Source organism: Serinus canaria, chromosome 8 (genome assembly GCF_022539315.1).
Source record: "Serinus canaria isolate serCan28SL12 chromosome 8, serCan2020, whole genome shotgun sequence".
Taxonomy (NCBI): domain Eukaryota; kingdom Metazoa; phylum Chordata; class Aves; order Passeriformes; family Fringillidae; genus Serinus; species Serinus canaria.
In genome coordinates, this window is record NC_066322.1 from 12,019,178 (window position 1) to 12,040,306 (window position 21,129).

The 21,129-nt window shown below is 41.2% G+C and overlaps 1 long non-coding RNA gene across 2 annotated transcripts in view; it reads left to right on the forward strand.

Annotated features, from left to right (window-relative positions):
• The first annotated feature begins 383 nt into the window (after window positions 1–383).
• Window positions 384–21,129, forward strand: part of LOC115483904 (uncharacterized) — a 31,540-nt gene continuing 10,794 nt past the window's right edge. For both annotated transcript variants that reach the window (XR_003944644.2, XR_007778156.1), the window contains exons 1-4: window positions 384–536; window positions 4,468–4,532; window positions 8,260–8,335; window positions 10,957–11,040. This is a non-coding gene — a long non-coding RNA (uncharacterized LOC115483904). The remainder of the gene's footprint in view (window positions 537–4,467; window positions 4,533–8,259; window positions 8,336–10,956; window positions 11,041–21,129) is intronic.

Sequence of the window (21,129 nt, forward strand, 5' to 3'; positions counted from 1 at the left end):
AACAAGAAAGGATATGGAATGAGTGCTATGTTTGCAACTTGTGTTCACTTTTTTGTCCCCTGTGACAGTATAGGTTTGATGTAATATTTAAATACAAGCAAAGCAAAGTCATTGATACAATTTCTTTCTTGTGCCATGATCTATTTAGGCTGAATTCTGTTGACAGCTGAGTAACACTGTTACCTGCCAGTGTGATTACAGCAGTGTCCGCCTTCATTTTCAAATCCAATTTGCATTTAATAAAATGAAAGATGAAAGCAACCTAGCTGAAAGTGCATCATCAGCACCAGCTTGCTGAATTATGGATTTGAAAGACTGGAAAGAAGTCACCAAACTAGTTACAACGTTGGAGCGAATCTAGGTCAGAGAAACTTCAGCATGACTTATTGCAAGCCCATGATATAAATCATCCAGGAGAGGCCAGGGAAGACCAGCTTCTGAGCTTATTTATTGTAGAAAAGATTGGCATTAATGAGCTGGAGGAGCAGAACGCATCCATCAGGGCTGAAAACACCAGCCTGTCCTTCAAGGGAGTGGTGAGTGTCCAGAAAACTCCATAGCCAATATGTCCAGAAGGACCCTGAGCTCCAAACCAAGGGGGAGTTTCCTGCTGGCTGCAGTGTCATGCCAAGGTGCCCCGTGCCCCTGCTGTGCAGCCCTGGGGAGCACACATGGAGCTGGAGGGGCTGAGCTGTGGCTGCAGGGGCTCAGCCTGCCCTGGGTGGGTCAGCGAGCCGGGCTGGGCTGGGCGCTGCGGCCGCTGCTGCTGTCACAGCTTGGCTTCTCTGGCTTCTCTCTGGCTTCTCTCTGGCTTCTCTGGCTTCAGCTGCTCTGTCCTGGCTCTCATGGTGTTGCTGTGGTGGCTGTGAGGATGGTGGGGCTGCAGCTCACTGCCTGTGGCAGTGTTAGAGATTGTGGTGAACCAAAAATCAGCCCCTGGTGAAGATCGGCCCTTTCTCGTACTGTGGTTCTTCTTTTTGGGCGCTGCCAGGAAAAGTGTTTGGGCTTTGGTTCATGTGGGTTGAATTATTGCTGTTTGCTGCCTTTGAGCAGAGAGGATTGAAAGTTTGTGGGCTTAGGACTAGCCTTGATTAAGGCCTTTTTTCTCCTCTGGGGTATAAATATTTAGTGCTCAGTTGGACAGGGACGTTTTCCAGTGCGGTTCTGTTTTCAGCATGATTTCCATTTTAGCTTCCATTTCTAAATCATAAAATTTTGCACTAATGATTCTGGATGCACAAGAATGGAACTAGTTGGATTGTGGGGGATTGGATATCATGACAACGTACATATGTTATTTTCTTTCCTTTATCTGCTTTGCTTGTAAGGGCTGTTATCTAGCTGTCATTTTCCTGGCTGGATTTCCTGTTTTATGTTCTTGTCCCAGAGTATTTATTTCTCCTTTGTCTGCACCCAGCACTTGTAAGTGTCTTAATTTTGTTTTTTCTTGACATGCTCCTGTGATGCTTTATTTCATGAAAAAGTACACCTGGCAGGGAAGCCTTGTTTAGCCCATCAGTTCTCAAGAGTGTTTATGGAATAAAAAACTTCCTGATGTTTCTGAAGGCGTAAGTGTGTTCAGCCACACCTAACATTCACAATTGCAAGTTATTTTAGTGTTTTTTTTCCAGGAAATGATAACTATACAACAGTAATTTCTTTCAAGTTTTGCTCTTACATGTATTGCAAGGCATGGAGGAAACTCTTTGCTTTCAAAAATTTATGTATCTTTAAAGGGCTATGACTTTGCTTGGGTATTATTGATGGCACAGTCAATTTAATAATGCTCGTCATTTTAATAAGATTTAAAAGTTAAGCAGTATAAAACATGCTTCAGAAGCAAGGAAAGAGGACTTGAATATACCCAACCAGTGAAGATGGGCAGAAAACCTGCATATATCTTACTGGGGGAGCTGATGTAACTGGAACCAGGATGTCAAAACTTTCAAGGGGCTGACAGCTATCAGCAGGACCTTAAGTGGGGGAAGCTTTTGTTCAGTAGAGCTGATGAACAGCTCACTGATCTTAATAGGACACTTTTCAAGTAGTTCGAATTTTTGGACTTTGAATCAGGTCTAACATTCTCATTGAAAGTGTGATATTGCAATCCTTCTGTTGTCATAAGAATGACACCTTCTTCAGAGGAGATTATTTCCTCTTGGAAAGGGAGGGAGCCATGAAAGAAATAATTGATAGTCTTAAATGCTGTACTTTGAAATTTCAGGTCCTCTTTATAATCCTCACAGAATGAGAAAAATTACTAGCAACTGCACAATACTTACAGCAGACCTGATAATGGAGTAATTATTTTACAGAAGAGCACATTCTTTATTGCAAAGATGAGCATTTAATTCTATCTATACACAGCTTTGCAATAAAGGTAATAATTTCCACCAGAACATGTATGATTAAATGAGCAACTCGGTATAGAGTTGTCAATCTTGAATGTTCTGGTAGCAAGGAAAGAACAAGGACACCTTGTCTGTGATTATTGTTGTTGGGGTGGGGGTGGACAGAAAGATCTTACAAACAGTGTCTCAACTCACCTTAGGTGTATCCTTTAGAACCACAAAAGAGAATGGGGGATGAGGGGAATAAAGAAGCTAAAAGGACTGCCTGCTTGCTGCTGAACAAACCAGTCCCTAGGAAAAATGAAGTAGAAGCATAAGATGGGTGAAATCCATGATCTGTGCCCGAGGAGAATAATATGGAAGCAGTGAGAAAAAAATTAGTACAACTTAAAGTTTAGGAGAATAACATTATCTAAAATTACAGTGCCTTGAAGGAAATAAAGATATTTTAATATCTTTATTTTCTCTGTTTTTAATCTGTGGGATTTTTTTTTTTAATAGTAAGAATTGGAAAAGTGAAGTTCTAATTAATTTTTTAAATATGCAGGAAATTATATTCTTTTTAAAGGTACATTTGCGTGGATTAGTAACTTAAAATGATTCAATTTTTTGCTTAAACTGATAATTGCATTAGTGGTTCATAATCTATTAATGAGAATGTAACTTTCATGTACTTTGGTTAAAAGACATGCTGCAAAGCAGAGAAAAAGCATTAGAGACTTTGCAGTACAATCCTCAGTGTACTTGCAAAATACATGAATGGAGAGCTGTGGAAATGAAAGCAAATTTTTAGGAACAAATTGAACTTAACAATTTATATCAATGATGTGTCTCTGGAGAGCTGAGGGTCACAGCAGCAGGAACTGCTGTGCTTCTCAAACCACAGACCTGGGAACATTTGGAAGGTGACCCTTGCAGTGCGTCAGGGCAAGCAGCATTTGTGTGCCCAGCACTGCACCCATCACCACGCTACAGAAAAGGAAGGAAGCTCATTTTCTCATCCCTTAGATTTCACACTGTGTGGCATGAATTCTGATGAGCTTTTGCCTGTATGTTGTGTAAGCAGTGGAACTATCTGCAACGTTTCAGTTTGTTGATGTCCCGTGGCATTGAATTCCTTGGATTCCACAGACTACATTTTCATTAATTTTTGGCTTCTAACTTTCCTGTTATTTCTCACCTTGAATATTGTTTTGGGAAGACAAAGGAGCGGGATCTTTGTTTTCTGAGCCCTGGTGCAGCAAGAGTTGTTTTATGGCAACAAAGCACCTGCAGAGGACAAGGACAGGAATGTATTAGTTGGTGAACACACAGCTGCAGCAAAGCACCAGGAGCTGTGAGCATTCTGAATTTGCTCATTTGTTGACCTGCTGTTGTCCATTTGCTGTCCTCTTTGCTGGCAGAGATGAGGTCTGAATGGATGGGGCTTTCCATCCTCCTGAGGGGCTCTTGGCTTTTGAGGTGTTTGTACTTTGCTGCTCATGCTTACCCAGCTCCTTGTAAGTGAACACGTGAAGGGATTCTGTGCTCTGTATATATCGAGTAAGAAGATGTTTCCTAGTATCAGATGTTTCAATGTAAGGTTTTCTTGTACAACCTGAGAACATTTGCTATGAGACATATTTTATTATAAAATGACTGTACAGATAATACTGATCTCTATTTAAAAGAGCCCAAGCTATGCAATAGCATTGGGCTGGACTGGGCTGTATATAAATATATTATCTCCCAGCTACCAAACTGGTGAACCCAGGTAAAGAATACCTTTGTTCTTTCTGGTAACAGTGAAAACCACCTCATTTTGGCATCCTGCTGTTCATTCTGTTATTTTCTGCCCCTTAAAGCTGCTGGGGTTTTCATTTCTGTGTCGAAACTCACAGACCACAGGGAAGTCCAGGATAGGGCCCAGCCCTCTCTGACTCACTCCTGCTCATAGAAATGTACAGATGAATGCTACAGAGCTGTGGATTTGAGGTTTAAGGAAATCTAAGCCTCCACAGTGGAGAAAGTACCTTGTAACAAAAATATTTACCTCAAATTGTTTCAGAGGTCAAAGCTGCAGACCAGATTGAGAGTGTTCACCCTTAGATGTGTAATTTTTATTTTTTCAACATAGAGATGAAAGAAAACAAGTGGCATCCAGAGGAACTTCACAATCCTCTCTCTAATGGGGACTGCAAGGTATGTATGAGAGGAAAGGCAAGGGAGTCTCAGCAAACCTGATGTCTTTAAAAACAAAATGGGTGAGCCAAGTCTATATAGATATTATATAGACATGGAAAGGGTTGCATATAAATTTCATACTGGTTAAATGCTGTTACAAATACACAAGAATGGGCTATGAACCCTTGAATTTTGTTAATTCAGAATCTACTTACATGTTTTAGTGTGTATATATGCAAAGACATGGTGATTGGGTCCTTAACATTACTGCTAGACATTTTCAGCCACCTCAGCTTTTCTGCATCCCGTTCTCTGATCAGCTAAAACTGTAGTGAAAATCCCATCCTTTCTCCAGTGATAGTTTTAAAAGTGATGGGACATAATTAAGCTGACATCTCCCAGTTTGTGCAGAGTGGATGGAGACACTTCTTTAGAAGCAAATATTGCATGAATAAATACAAATTTCCAATGAGGTAGCCCTTATAAGGAACATTTTCAAGAAACACACAATGAGGTCTATCACTGAGTAGCTGAACCCAGTGCTTGTGTTTATGAAATCAGGCTTTATTGGTGAGTACCACAGTGATGAGTTTCAGACAGGGAGCAGGCACAAAGCTCGGTGGGGAACACGAGTGAGAGTGTAACCCCAGCCCTTTCTCTCCATCTGTAGGCCAGGGGACATACTTTCAAGTGACAGTAACACAAGAAATTAAAACATTCCCTTGACATCAGAGACAATAATTCAGGCTTTGTTTCCAGATGAAAGCACAGACACTTGCTTGCCACTGCTACAGAAGTAATTTCAAAACAAGTGTTAGGGAGCACTCCGTGGGCTATGATGAACTCCAGGTTTATTGCCTTTTATATATTTTGTATCCTTTTTATTCTGCCTGGATTTAGGTTACTCTGGGAATCTTGGAAAGATTCTTTTAAACTATCTGGGCCTGAGAGGAGATAATGTTGTATATATTTGACACGAAGTATAAGCATCCCACCACATGAAGGTTTATTTTTAGCATACAGGCAGATGTATTCAAAGAGACCTTTTGAATACAGAATAAGAGACAGACCTTTTGATACAGAATACAGAATAAGAGATGTGAAAAGAGATGTGAAAACAGTCTTCTGACCACTAGTCAGGACTTAGCAATCTGGGCTATGCATACCTGGCCAAAAAAGAACAATAACCTTGTTTGTGGGATGTTTTCTCGTATGGCTCAACAGCAAAGATTTATTCTGGCAAAGCTGTCAGTATGGAAAAGAGCAAAGGGCAAAAGCAGAGTGTGATAGAAAAATAACTCAAACAAGAAAACCAGCACCTGGTTTGAGTTGGGTCAACTCATATTCTAGTTTTTGACACCCATGCACAAAGAGGAAAAGGCAAGTTGGCACGAAAAATGCACAGATAAAACTGATGAGCTCCCTAAGGGATGAGGTTTGCTGGAATTCCACAATTCAGGAGGTTTTTGTAGACATAAAAATGTCAGTACAACAGTCTGCTGTATGATCAGTCTTTACAGAAACCGTTATTTAAAACATGTCTATAAAATTTTATAAATCATGCAAAATATTAGCGAGGATGTAGATATGATTTTACTCATTCAGGGCTGACTAGTCTAACAGTTTTTGATGCCTTTTTAATTCTTAATAGATATAGAAAAAGTAATTCCAAAGATGAAAAAATCCTTGAGACTTGCTAAAGATTTGTCTTGTGTTTCTTTTCTTTAATCATAAAAACAGAGATAAAACCAGTTTCTTTTACTCATTGGCCTTGTTTTTTCCAACTCTGGGCCTTGAATTTCAAGGACCATGATTTCTTTTCAGGCATCTCTCTGATCTCTGATCATCTCAGTAGCCCTGACCTCAAGCTGGTGTTTCCAAGCACTGCAGCTAAAATGATAACAATATTAATGTTACCAGTAACAGGCATGGCATCTGACGTAGGAATAGATCTGTAAATATTTTTTTTCCCACTTTCCTGTTCAAGGGAAAAGAAGTATTTCTGAATTACTGGAATGTAATTTTTTATCTCTTCTTACTAAGAACAGTGTCCACGGTTATCTCACTGCTGCCAATAAAGTCAAGTGTTGTTATCAAGGTCTGACTGTTAGCAGTCATACATAATAAAACTGATGCTGTTTATAGATGTTTATTAGTTAAAATTAAATTCCAGCTGAAAGGCTTGCTAAAGATGAATTGGAATTTCATTTTACATTAAATAGCAAAGAGTGCAAAGGAAAAAAATATCCTATTAGAGACAATGCACTGCATACAAGTTTATAAATTTGACCCTCATTTTGGAAATAAGTCTCTAATCTTGCTGTGCAAGCAACACATGCTGCACAATAATAGCACAGCCATAACATCAGATTTTAAAGCCTGCACATTCAGCGTGACCGGCTTCCTTGGAAATGATCTAAATCTTGTGGAATGTGAGTCAAAGGCAGGTTAATGTTAAAAACCTCTGGTGACCCACTTTGAATGTTGCACTGCTCTGTCTCCTGGCAAGTGTCTGGCATTGCATGGCAGAGAGTCCTTGCAGCAGCCACTCTTGACTGTGGTTGGGAAAGTGGCTTCTCTTGGGAGCTTACTAAAGTAGATCCATGTTCTCTTAGGAGGTCCTTTAGTTGTCTTGGATGCTGCCATTTTAGGCTCTTCCCCATTCCTAAGAAGTTCCAAGTGCCTGGAAGGCCAAGTGCATCTATGCCCAAACTGCTTCAGTGAGATGGGAAATTCCATCAGTTGGATGGGATATTGCAGAGGGTGAAATGGGGGCTAGATCTCCAAGGACATACAAGATGTTTTGTGCTTCCAGTCTAGGCATGTAACTCTTGGCTGTCCTGATACCCCAGAGGATCAGTAGGGCTCAGGGGTGGCACTCTTGGAAGCTGGTGTGCTCAGAGCTGCTTCAGAAGGCCAGGGGAAATGCCCTTTTTCCCAGACAGGCACTTTAGGTGGGAGGCAAAAAGCTTGGCACACCTCAAGCTGCACCCAGGGAGGAGGAATGAAGCAGTGCCTCTTGCATACTCCCTGATCTTGTGGTGCTGACCTGGAAATGCAGCTGTCCAGAAAATCTCATCCCCATTGTAGGGAGGGTAAGATGTGTTAGAAAAGGCAAAGGCAGATGAATTATAACATACTATTCCTTTTCAATTCATCTTTACTCTAAAATCCTTGAGGATATTTTTTCTAAAATCTTTTAGGTTATTCATTCCTGGGTAGGGGATTCTCAATTTTTGCATTCTTCTTACTACAACTTAATTAAATATTACTTGAAACAGGGGGTTTGATGCCCCAATTAAATGGAGGACTGCTGTAGTCATAGAACACTTTTTGAAATGAAATGGAAAGGTTTCCTGTTCCAGGTGCAGGCAGTGCCATGGATACCAAGGATGTGTACAGTGCCAAGGACTAATGCATGAGGGCAGTGAAGCTGCAGTAGTTACATCAATGTTACTATTACACATAACTTCTCTCTGACCCAGGGAATACAACAGCTTCTACTTCAGTGAAAGAGAAGAAAGCATGTCTGCACTGTGCCATGGAGGGGCAATGCAGAGACACGCAAGCTGCTGCAGGACTGAAATAATATAATTGCACTAGCACGTTGCAAATCAGGTCTGCCAAGAGGACTGGCATCATTATCTAACCTAGTGATTATGGAGCTTGGCCAAGAGTGATGTATTCCTGGTCCCAGTCGCACTGTCCTTGATTATTTCTGGCTTGTATTCGTTTTTTAATCCAGATGCCATCTGACATTGGATATTTGAACATCCCAGGGAGCACAAGCTGAGCCCCAGGTCTCTTCTACTCAAATCCAGGTTTGTCCCCCTTTGCAAACTCTGCATTTTCCCCCAGGAAGCAGAAGCCATAGCTTCAGCTCTCCTCAGCAGGGAAAAGCCTGGAATTCAGGTCTACCACTTCCTGAGCAAATACTCGATTCGGGTATTATGCAAAAGGCCATGTCTGTGAATAAAAACTTGGCATACATTAAGATTACTCAAAGCATACCAAATAAATCAGGCTCTTCAGGAGGGACAGCTAGTTTGTAAATCCCAAGCAGCCTTTGTTGACAGAGAAGTGCTTAGATTGTCAGCTCAGCTTGGATTTTTCAGAAATCTAGTGCAAAATCCCTTTGTGTCTTCAGTTTTCATTACCCCCTGAGCTGTGAGGCTCAGGATTCGTGTTTGGCATTCAGGATGAGGTGCTTTGCCTGTCCTGTGCACCTCTAGCAGCTGCACCCAGAGCCCCTTTCCTGTAAAAGGATTTGTGGCCAAAGAGCAGCAGCACAGTGAGAGCAGGAGCAGAGCTGTTCGAGGGGATGGCACCCAGTGAATCAAAATTCAGAACAGGAGACTGGTCAATGTATCAAGAGGGAAAGCACGAGCAGATTCCCAGTCAACTTACATATTCAAAAGCTGCTTTATTAAAAAAAAAGGAGAAAAAAGGTTATAGATGGAAAAAAGAGGTTAATTTAAAAAGAATTGTATAAGCCCAAGTTTTGATTCGGTTTTGAAAGGAAACAACCTTTTACTACACACTTGAGCAGTTAAAGTCTCACCCTTGTTATTGCCCAAAAAGTGATGCTTATTGCTTTCAAACTGAGCATTCAGAGCAACTGTCCAGAGGCTGTGGCCCATACCTGAGCAGCCAGACATCATCATAACAAGTGACAGCAAGTTCTTTTGTGCAGCTATGCTGCACTTGGTTAGCTGCTCAGGATGTCCTGGAAGATGCTGTCTAATGCCAGCAACATTTGTGTCTCGGTTCTTGTCTCAGACATGTGAAATTAGAAAGCCTGAAATGTCTGTCCTGGGTGCTCATAAACTTCTTACTACTCTGGCATCTTTTTCCAGACAGTATTAATTCTCCAACTGAGTTACACAATGGTTTATACATACTAAATCTATTCTGTTCATAGTATAAGGATTGCCAGGGCTTATTTGCATTTGTGGTTTATAAAATCTGAACATGATTTCCTGAATGCGTGACAGTGCCCTATATTGTCTCCTGATATGCTCTGAAAACCAACTTTTGGCCTATTCCTAACATTGTGAAGTTGTTGAGTTACCTCTAACAGAGCCAGCAGCTCACTACTGATTTTTCATTCCCTTGTGAGATGGTAAAGCAACTCTTTCTCTCAGCTGCATTAGTTGTCTCACTGCAGATAACTCGGCCCAGATTTACAAAGGTGTTGGATGTCACAGCTGCATGTCCCAGTGGCAGCAAAAGGCACCCAGGAGTGCTCAGTGCTTGCTGAAAAATGACACTATTCAGATTTCAAATTTACCACTGCAAATTAGAGGAGTGGAAAGTATGAGGCAATGAAGGATGGGATTTATTTGCATTCTCCTGATTCCTGTGTGCTGGTGTGACTACTAAATATATTTTGAGATCCCCTGAGTCTTAGTGAGATTGTAATATTTTTTTTTTTTTGTCTTAACAAGGAAAGGAAGAAAATGATGGATGAAATTGGATGTCACAAATTTTATTTAAACATGCTGTCAGTGATTTGCATTTTATTTCTTGGTCCAACTGGAGTAGGAAAATCCTGCTTTTTCAGCTCTCCAAATTCTCCAGGAGTACCCCCTAAAGAGCTGATAAAAACCAGTGTGACAACTCAAGATAAATAATTGCTCCTGGCTAATTGTTTCCAAACTACGGATGCAGTCACATAGTCAAAAATCATCGTGGCCAGTTCCTGGAACAGCTGTTTCATATAGAAATGCTGTGATTCATTTTGTATTCCTGTCCATTATGTGCTCTTGGTGAATTTAGTGCAATTACGTGTAGAAAAAGGTTATTACTTTTTTGAGGAAGGCACTGTAAGCTGCCATTTTCCAGAGCTGTATTTCTGTGCTGTATTATTCCTCTCTATGAGAAGCAGCCAGAAGGTGTGTCAGAGAGACATTATCTTCAGAAACACATGAAAGGTGTCAGTCTGATTTTAACACAGTTTTGTGCAGTTTGTATTTGTTTTCTGTCACATTAACTGTTAACTGCCCTGTTTGGTAAAGATGCATCCTGATAGGAAAAAATTCCAAATGAAAAATGGCAGGATTTTTCTAAAGAAAATTGCCTGTGAGAAATTTTGCTGGGCTGTTCCTTCTGTTGCAACAAATAAACAAACTGCCATCCCAATAGAAGGGATTCTGCCCAAATTTGGCTCTACACCCATGGGAATGGATGTGGAACTGAAGCCACAGTGATCCTGTCTGCTAATTTTCCTGGGTGTTTGCTCTGTTATCTCACTTTCCTTCCTATAAAATGGGATATTAATGCTTCTTTCGTTCAGAGAATTAGTTGGGTTTTGTGCAGTCCTTTGGTGCTATTAATGAAGGATTTCCCCTGCAATTTAACTCATCTCTCCCTCTTTGCACAGACAATCCTCACTACACCAGGAACCTTTATTTGCAGAGTCAGATTTGCTGTTTTTCATTAGGAGCTGATGCATGTAAAGCTGAGATTTTCCCTGAGAATCTGGAAGTGAAGCTGAAATCGCTTCAGTGAAAAGTGAGCCAGCATGGTGAGTTTTATATTCCTAAATTAGCACTGAAGAGAAGGGGGAAACTTAAGAAGTAATTTCACAGAAAAGCCTCAGTGTGCTGGTGAGTAGGAAAATAAAGTATTCTTCAGCCATGAATCATGCTCACTCCCGGGGAGGAGAGATAGATTCTTATTGCTCTTGCCATTTACCCTCTAGCCAGCTGTCTGAAGAAGAGTCATGCACCTATAGTCACATGTTGAAAATATCTTCTCTGCTCTCTTGAGTTGTTATAATGGTTAGAACAGAGAGGAATGGTGAAGGACTTCATTATTCTTCCCATTTAATTTTTTAGGATGCCCTTTGGTGCTTCTGCTCTGTGGTACAGCAGAGTCATTCTGATTGATGTGTACATCTGGTGGACACCAAAATAAGGCTACCATTACTAAGAAATACTAACTTTGAAGCCATGAAATACAAAAATAAGAAAGAAAGCAGTAAGAACATTTTGAAAATATGAAGTAGCAATGCTTACTAATTCAGCAGATAGAGCACAGAAGGAGAACACCAAAAAGCAAATAACGCCCCCTTAAAGTATGGGACTCTAGTGCTGGCAAGCACCAGTTCAGCCTTATCTCCCATGGATACAGTTGGATGCAGCAGCAGGAGTGTTATTTTTTCCCTGCATGATACGAGTCACTTCCACAGGAGACAATATGCAATCCTAAGAGCTGAGCACTAGGTGTTTCATATTTGCTGAATCTCTTGCTTTGAGTCATTGATTTCTTCACATCGAATCTCATCTCTGGCCCAGTTAGTGAGCCATTAAGTGGGGACTCTACTGTGTTGATGAAATAATAATTCTGTTTACAGAGAGCCTTCTCACCAAGGCACTGTAGGTGCAGCACACTGTCTGCTTAATTCACACTCTTTTAATAATTAAAGCTTTTCTATTTAATGCCTTTGTGAAAAACTGAAGTCTTGCGTGAGCTCCAACCAGAAGCAATTGCAGAGAGACTTCCTGGGGAGCAGTTCCTAGAAGGTTACCCATTTGTTTGGTGCCAGGGCAGACTTTCCTCTACAATGAGGAAAACATTTCCTTCTTTTGAGGAAGGTGCTCAGACCTTGTACTCAAGCAGCTGAGGAGAACACAGCCGTACTCCATTTCTGCCGTGCTTTTGTCCCATTAGGGAGCACCATACTCTGTATGCATAAGTTGTGTGACAATTCAAAGTCTTTTTTCACCTTCTAAAAAGTTAAGATATGCTGAAATCATAATCATATTCCTCAAAGAATAAATTGTCTTTCTGTTAGCAGAGAAAAAGGCATACTTAGGAAAAGTAAGGGCTAGCATGACTTGCTGCATCCAGCCCAATCCAGAACAGCAGGAGTTTACCCACCCAGCTGAGGAGAAGGAAAAAAATCTTGTTCAAATGTTTTTGGACAATCAACTTCTACAAAACTCCCTCTATTTTATTTTTCTTTAGTTCTCATGCATAATTAGGGAAAGAAGGAGACAGGAGTGAGGTAGGCTGGCTGTTGGATGATGTGCTGTCTCATTCCCTAACACCTGCACGCTGCTGACTTAAATGTGAGCAGTTCCTCATGTTCCACTTAAGATTCCATGGGGGCACTTGCCAAACCTCTCCAGAGCTTTTCTTTCCTGGGCCACAAAAGCACATCTTTGTATGCTTGGTGAATCTAATCCAGGAGGGAATAAGGTTTAGTTACAAAGTCAAAAATTTTGCTTTAACCTTAAGGGCTTGTGTCTCCTTTTTTTCCTTTCTGTGGACATTCATGAAGTTTTTGTTAAAAGAGACATTAGGGCTCTGTATGTGCCTTGTGTGGGTGTAAAAATGACACAGAAAAAGAAGGATGTAAAGGATCACAGGTCCTAAAGTGACATTATTTGTGGTTTGCATCTGTAGGCCTGCTCTTGGGCTAATGCTGGGTGATTGATTGGATGTAGTGGCTGGATATAGCTCTGAAGTGACCACCTACAGGGGGATAGCTGAGAAAGCAGCGATGAAACATGGTGTCTCTCACACCTGACTGACATGACTTCCCTTGACCTGTAGGAAGGGCTCCCAGAAGCTGAAGCTCTTGTAGCAAAATTTAGTCTTCAGGTCACATTACTGCTTGTTTTTGAAATATGCTTTGAACAGGAAAATAACCTAGCAGGGAACAGATAATAGCCCATGTTGGCAGGAATTAATTAATTTGTTTCTTACACTTGTGTGAACATTGGCTTCAGGAAGCAGTGTCTGTTCCACTGCCATGGCATGTCCTTGGTGGCCATGTCAGGGAACCACTGACATACTCAATAGGTTAAGCTCATCAAGCTGAAACATCTTGAAAGTTCCCAGCTTTTGCTTTTAAAATGTTGTGTTTCTGTTCTCTCTCCCTATATTTGGAGGGTCTCTGACTAAGGGATGGGGCAGAGAGAGTAATTTCAATTCCCAATGTGTTGTCCCAAACACTTTCTCTGAAGGCTGCAGTAGTGAAAGAATAGTTCTGGTGGCATTAGCCCACCTGTGAACTGTTTCCTTAAAGCTACTGGGTGTCCTGGTGTCTGGCTGCTGACAGAGGGCTGGAGCTCGTGTGGGAAGGGTCAGCAGACCTCAGGAAAGGTGTTGGCTGGAAGCAAATGTCATCAGCCAAACTGCACCCATGTGGCCCCATTGCTAGTGTGAAGGCAGGGGAGCAGCTAACACTCACAGTCTCCTCAAAAAATACCTTTGAAAATATCTTCCTAAGATTTTTACTTTGCTTTTGTCACAAAAACCAAGGCTAGAAGATAGTTTGAGAGCTCTTTAAGATAAATCCTTTTGTGCCTTTCCTGCAGATGCAGGTAATTGCAGAGAGATTTGGGATCTGTCTAAGTCAGATCTGCCCGTTAAAAAATAGATCTCAGTGCTGGATTTGACATGCAGTGTTGACATCCTTCTTTTATAGTAAGTCAGATGATATGTTTAGCAGACAGCTACTTTGACAACTTTCCTTCTGAGATGCTAAAGGAGGAAAATGCTGAAAATTTCCTGTAGCTTTTGACATTTTATGTACTTGCTGGGCTAATCTTTGTAAAATCTTGATGTTGGGAGGTCACTTACTGATACCAGAGGCAAATGCAACTCCAGAGACTTCATTTCATTGCAGTTAGGGAGCTGGACCTCCTGTTAACAAAAAAAAATTGCCTTGCTTACATTAAAGGGAAAACACACTCACCAGCTTCTGAACTTTGATACCAATTCTGCAGGATCTTTCTAAACCTTCCATTTCTTTCCATCAGAAAAATCACCTGCACAAATCTTTCAAGAAATTGTGGAATGAATCCTCTTCATAGTTTAAATTACATCTTGAATGATGCCCTACACAGTTTTCTTTACTTTCTCCTTTCCCTTTGCTGCACTACCTTCTCTATCTTGAATAGCTGAGTAGCTAAACACCCATATTGTGTGATAATGAGTAGCTCCATGTCCAGAGCCTGAAGCCATGAAGAGTTATTGAACAAGAGTTGAGCTGCCTATGCACTCATTCAGAATGAGAGATGAAAGCCTGACAAGAGCCCTGTAGAGGAAGTCAGTCTGGATGTCTCATTGTATCACATTAACAGGAAACACCTAGAGTGGGATCTCCAAAGTTTTCTTGAAGCCTTTTGACTGGATACTGTGAATATATTTTTTTCAAAATAATTCTTTTCCCTAGGGTGTAAAATATCTAGATTGTTTTCATTTGTATTGGTCTGAAGAACAACAATGCAAATACCATATTTTTATTCAGCCATAACGAGCACTGATTATGTATTAATGTGCAGGGATTTCTTTGGTTAAATGGCTTGGTTATGTTTGCCCTCTAGTGGCTGCGAGTTTGCAGCTGATGGATCCCCGGGAGTGGCCAAGAGGAGCCGAGAACATCACAAATGGATTTTATTTAGCTCTGCTCTTTGTTTTGTGGTTCTATTTATCAGCCTCTTCTGTGAGCATATAAATGTACAGGGAAGGCTTCCTCTCACCTAGAGGTCAGGGTGAAGTGTGAGCAAACCTATTTCCTGCTGCTCCATTCCCTGAAGGGTAAAACCATTGAGAAGATCACCAAGTCTCTATTCTAGAAGGTAACTGCAGCAGCTGGTAGGAACAGAGGGGGCTGCAGTTTGGTTTCCTGAGGGTTTGCTAAAGGAATCTGTTCAGCTTGTTGAGACACACTTGGTTATGTAGTGCTTTTCTGACAACCCTTTTCTGCTTACTGACTAACAAGGGAAAAATAATCCCTACAAATAGCATAATGCAGAATTCAGGCAAAGAGAAGAACTTAAAGTAGGAAAGGTCTTTTCATAGGAAGGAAATCTTCTGGGGAGGGAAGAGGGTAATGAAACCCAGTAGCTGTGAAATTGCTGTGTGATCACCAAGCAAGAAAAGAACTTGGTTTGTCAGTCAGAAAAATTATTGCAGTTTTCAGTCTTGAGACATTAGAATAGCAGGGCAGATTCTGCCACAGATTTTATTTCTCATATACTGTTTTAAAAGGTCTATCAACATTTTTACAGCTGAGGAAACTTTTTTTCCTTTCTTCCTTAAGTGCATATTGATGTGGAGGAAAAGAGCAAGGCTCACGTTTTCAGTGTTAGTGCAACTATAGAGGAAATGGTTGACATTTAAGGATGATGTAATGAGGAAATTACCAGGTATTTTCCTGAGGGGCTGACTCTGGGTGATCCCACTCCATCTGTATTCCTTACACCTGTGACTCAGGGCCGTTGGTTTTTAAAAAGCACTATTTATTATGTCTTGATTGCCTTAGGATGAAGTGCTTGCAGAACACTGGAAGTGTGATGAGAGCCTTATTGGATGAGAGACTTCCCAAGCTAAAATATGAGTTTTGGCAGCTTGGCTAAACAAATACATTTCCAGCTAGCAGTTGTGAAAATCTCACACTGTCTCCAGCCCAGAGGTTATGCAAATGTAAGCTGTTGTGGCACTGCTTGTCTCTTCTGCTCCATATGGAGCTGCAGTTAGAAGGGGACCTGGTGAAGGGATGGACACAATTACAGGAAATATTTCTATTGCTGTTATGGGGCCATGCAGGCATAGAGTGCTGATCACTGATTTCAGAACAATTCTGATGCATATATAAACAACTTAAAAACCTCATTTAAAGTGAGATTTTTTTAGGGAGAAACAAGCTCAGGAAGAGCAAAAACTTACACATTTCAATTACTCTTTGGTACCATGCTGAAAATGTGCAGCAGATGGGTGAGGTGACATTCAAGTGTCTGTACTATAAAGGACTTACCCCTAGAATTGATAATAGAAGCTGTGTAAGAAATGAGAAATCATCTTATTTATTTTTATATTTATATTGATGTGATCTAGAACCATACTGTACTCTGAGCTATGATTCTGCTTGGCCAGGACAGGGTTTACTCTGTATGTGTTTATGTAAAGCTGCAGATTTGGTAGAACACAGAGCACGGAGCCTGTGCCCATAACCTAAACCATGACCTTTAATTCAGCCAGTCTGTGCCTAATCATTAAGGGAAAGCTGAAATGGGATATCAAATGATGTGCAAAAATTTAGTGCTCTGAGCTTCAGATCCTTTGAGAAATATTAATGAAATAAATTCATCCCAGCACCTCTGAAAAGCTCCTTTGTCCCCTGCCTGAGTGAAGGAGGTGAGGCAGAGAGCAGCCAGCAGGTGCTGCAGAAAGAAGCCCAGGGCAGTCTGGGGCTGTCAAGCGGCGCCTCGCTCTGCGCAGGGTGGGATGGCAGCATCCCAGAATTTCTCATGAGTGGAGCAATCCATTTTGTCAATCTACCAGCTGGCCAAGAGGTGTGGGCAGTGCCAGGTTCCCTGTCTGCCTGGTGCTAACCAGCTGGCCCTGGGCATGCTTAGGAGCCTGCAGAGCCAAGCTGAAGGCAGGAGGCAGCACAGGGGAGCTGGCTGCTGGCTGGACCCGAGCTGGCAGCCCTACCCGGCCTGGGAAGCAGTGTAATCCGTATGGCTGCAGCTGGGGAGCTGAGCACTTGGCAAAGGGGACAGCCTGCCTGCCAGATTTAGTTTGGTCTGTCAGGCAAGGTCACCAATTAATTCCTCTGGAGCATTTCAGTTTGGTTGCATTTGGATTTTCCACTGTGGAGCTGTAGTGTTGTAGAGACTGATGCCCAGCTTCACAGGGGAAAGAAAAAGACTTAGATACAATGCAGGTGCTTATACTCAAGACTGAAATCCTTAATACTCCCTTCTTTACCTTTAAATAGTGAAGTCTTTCACTGCCAAATTTTCACAAGCTGTAGAGCTCTCCAGCACCCTAAAAAGCAGCCTTGCCTTTGCTCAGAAATGGTGGAGAATCTGCAGGGCTCAGCCCCTTCTCACATATATGATATAGAAAGTGTCACACAACTTGCTCTTCCCTTGATACTCCACCTGTGATTACGCCTATGCCTATTTTCATTCCCTGATTTAACAAGCTGAGCAATCATCAGAGATGTGAGCCTTCTTCCCTGGTCCACCCTCCCCAGCTGTGTTTCAGAATGAGCAATGCATGTGCCAAAACCTAGGAGGTGATTTCAGGTATGGAAACTGTTCCCAGGGAGCCCAGGGCCCCGTGGAATGGGGTGTGTATGATGACACCTTCAGCATGTCATATTGAAGTCTTGGTAGGTATTGGGCTGGGGGGAAAAATGCTTTAGAGCCCACCTGAAGTGCTTTATCTCCTTAATAAGGGGCGTGAGTACATTGCTCTGGGATGAACACTGTGCTCTGGCTCCAGACGCAGGAAAGTCAGGCCTTGTGATGCAGACAGAGACTCAGAATGCCAGAGGAAGCGGGGGCACCATGACTCATGGTGTAGATCAAAAGGAAGTGGTGCTATTTCTCAGAGGGGAAACATTCAGAGATGTGTCTGCACTGAGTCTGCAGTAATGTAGGCAGGTCAATGCCATGTGAGACAAGCTAGACTCTGCCAGTTCTAGCCCCAGCCTGAGCCCCTGTTAATTCCCTATGCCCATAGTGAATCTACTCTGTGTATAATCTCCCAAATCATGAACAGATCTGGAATAGTACTAGTTTTTCTTTTTTTTTTTTTTTTTTACCACAAAAACAGGAATCTGAGTAGAATTCTAGCATGTCAGCTTATTCTTGGCTCTGTTTTTTTTTTTTTTTTGCTGCAATTATCTTTTTTATCACCTGGCAAAAACCAAAACATCAAAGCAGCTCTAATTAGAGTAAATTCTCAACCACATAAGAGGCAGGTATGACCACAGTTACAGTAGGCTTTTAAATATTATTTCATATAATGTCTATAGGGAATGTTGGGTTACTTTTTCTTGGGAATGTTAAGAAGATCCATGAAGGTTAGGTGCTTGCATGTGTCCTGAACAGACCACTGGACCATACATAGGGAAGGGAAACTGGGACTGCAGGAAGAGACAGACTACAGATAATGAAGGGAAAGCTCTGTGATCAGATCTGTCAATATAAATAATTCCTGTTTATCAAACCCCATCTGAAAGGCAGCTTAAAATTATTAGGCCATGGAAGTGTTTGCTGTGAATTACAGCTAAGTGAACTCCAAGTGAAAAAAAGGATAACCAGATTTTTTTCTGTACATTAAGCATTTTCAGGTACCAAAATAACAACCTCCTCACACTGATTCAGGATGAACTGTAAGTACTATTTTTGAGCAGCTTTGGATTTTCTTTGTAAATTGTTCTTCCAGTACTGCTTACAGTGTAATTATTGCCTATCCAGCAATACCAGAAATAAGAATGTCTAATGCAATGCCTTTTTCCTCCAGGGACAATGTGAAATGATATTCAGAATAGTACCAAACTGTAAGGTACTTACAGGAAAAAAAATCACATAGTAATCAAGTGTGGAGATAAGAGGGAAAAACACCTTAAATGGAATTTATGTAAAACTACCTGGAATATATCAGACCTATAAAAAAAACCTCAAGGAAAAATATTTAAGCCATTGTAACTAAATAAAAAAAGCCAGTAGATGGCATGAGAGACCTTGAGATTCGACGTAAAACTCAGATGGTCACTAATAGCTACTCCTGCAACCTTCTGAGCTGTCTCTGGTTTTAGCCTTAACTACTGCATTTGCTGGATTCCTGAGGTTTCTTATTCATCAGCTGCACTTAGATCCACACAGCACATTTATTTTTAGGGACAACTAAAGTTCATTTAATAACTCATTCAAACATGCTGAGTAAAAGCCTGGCTCTGTTGAGATTAACCATTGGTTTCAGTGGGGTTAAAATTGAATTTTTTTTTTTTTTTAATGCTCACACTGTGGAGCTGGCATTTCATTTCCAGGAAGAGTCTGGTATTAGTGGTTTTGTCCTTTCCTATCACACTGCAGCTCCTTTCTCTGGAGCAGAATGATCCTGCTTTCCTGAGACTCACTGTGTCATTTAAAATTAGTGACTCAAGAGAGCCAGGTCTGGTGGACAAAAGGTTTGTTGTCTTTGTCTAGGATACAAAAGGCTGTGTCTCCAATAGCCTTTTTGCCTATCTGTCTGTAATAGCACCATCCAATTCTAGGCTTTTAGGAATAATCCACTAAGGTATAACCAAAGCTGACCATGAACAAATTAAGTATATTGTTTTGATTTTTTCCAAATGTATAGTTATTTTACAGTTGGATGAATCCGAAAATGAAAACCTTCAACTTAGCAATAAAATATACTCATGTGGTTAGGAGATCTAGTGGAAAAATTTACTTTTCATTTCTAGAATCACTGAAGAACTTGCAAAAGACATATGGGACTATAAATTCATAAGCATTTCTGACTCCATCAAGTAGGTAAGTAGTCATATCTTTCTGATGCAGAAAATGAGACACAGAAGAAGTCCCCAGCCTCATGCAAAACCACATTACAGAGCTGCAAGGGCAGGATTAGGATGCAAGCCTGGCTTATGCTTAGGTCTGCATCTTTTTTCTGACACTTAAAAAAAAATACTAGAGTACCATAATTGCAAGATTATATTACTTGGTTACTGCAGTAAAGTCCAGAATTCATTAATACATCCGATCAAGAAGCACTAGGAATGAAAAGTGGAATGCATAAAAGCTCAGCCTGTGCAGTACACATTTCAATACTCAGTTGGGTACATGGTTTTGGCTTGCTTTATAAGATAGGACAGGCATGATTTCCAAATGAGGTTTAGATCTGGACTGCAGCTATTCTCCCAGATGGGTTGGAAATGTCTGTGTGGTGCATTAGGAATTCCAGAAGGGCTTTTTCACACTTGTACAGCTAATGTTCTTAATTCCTTTGGCAAAATGAGCTGGTTCTAAGTCTTGCTTTGCTGTGTACACTACCATCCTCCGGCTTTTCTAATGTTCATTACATTGTGATTTTACAGCTGCAGTGAAGCCTTTCAGGCAGTCAAAGGCATTCAGCTGTCTCAGCAAGAGGGCACTAAGGAACAGGAGCTGGACAGAAAGGAAAGCTGCCCCTTAGAAGTGGAAATGTGAGTTGTGTCCTGCCCATGCCCTGTGCAGAGCAGAGAAAGGTCTGTGCCTGAGCTTTACCTGCTTCCCCCGGGCTGAGCCTGCACCCCAGCCCAGGCTGCAGTACTGGTGGGGTGATGGTGAGTGAATTCCCTGCCCCAAGAGCAGAATTTCTTCTCTTACTAATGGGTTTGCTGTTACTAAACCCCTGTTTTAGTAGTTGAGCATGAAACTTCACTTTTCTTCTCTTCCTTCTAACTTATCTGAAGTGGTTGACTGGCAAAAGTTCCTCTTTTGTAAACAAGGGGATTAAAGAGAGAGGTGTTGGATTAAAGATGACAGTCTGATCCTATGAAAGTCAATGTCAAATCTCCCATAAGCCACGGTGAAAACAATACCAGCAAGAAAAGAACTCTCCAGGTGGAAGACTAGTGTGATTTTAAGGGAAAGTGGAATGCAATATTCTTCATCTCCCCCTTGTTTGAGGCTGTTTTGCAATCTAGCACTCCTGATAAGTTAGGAAAACACAGCTTTGTACAATTTGTGAATGCTTTATTAAAAATAAAAGCACTGGGCAAGGATTCATGTTACTGGTCTTAGTGTGGAGAGCCATGCATGGAAAAAAAGCTGTTGAATAGAGCACAGGCCATTTGCAAATATTCTCAAACAAA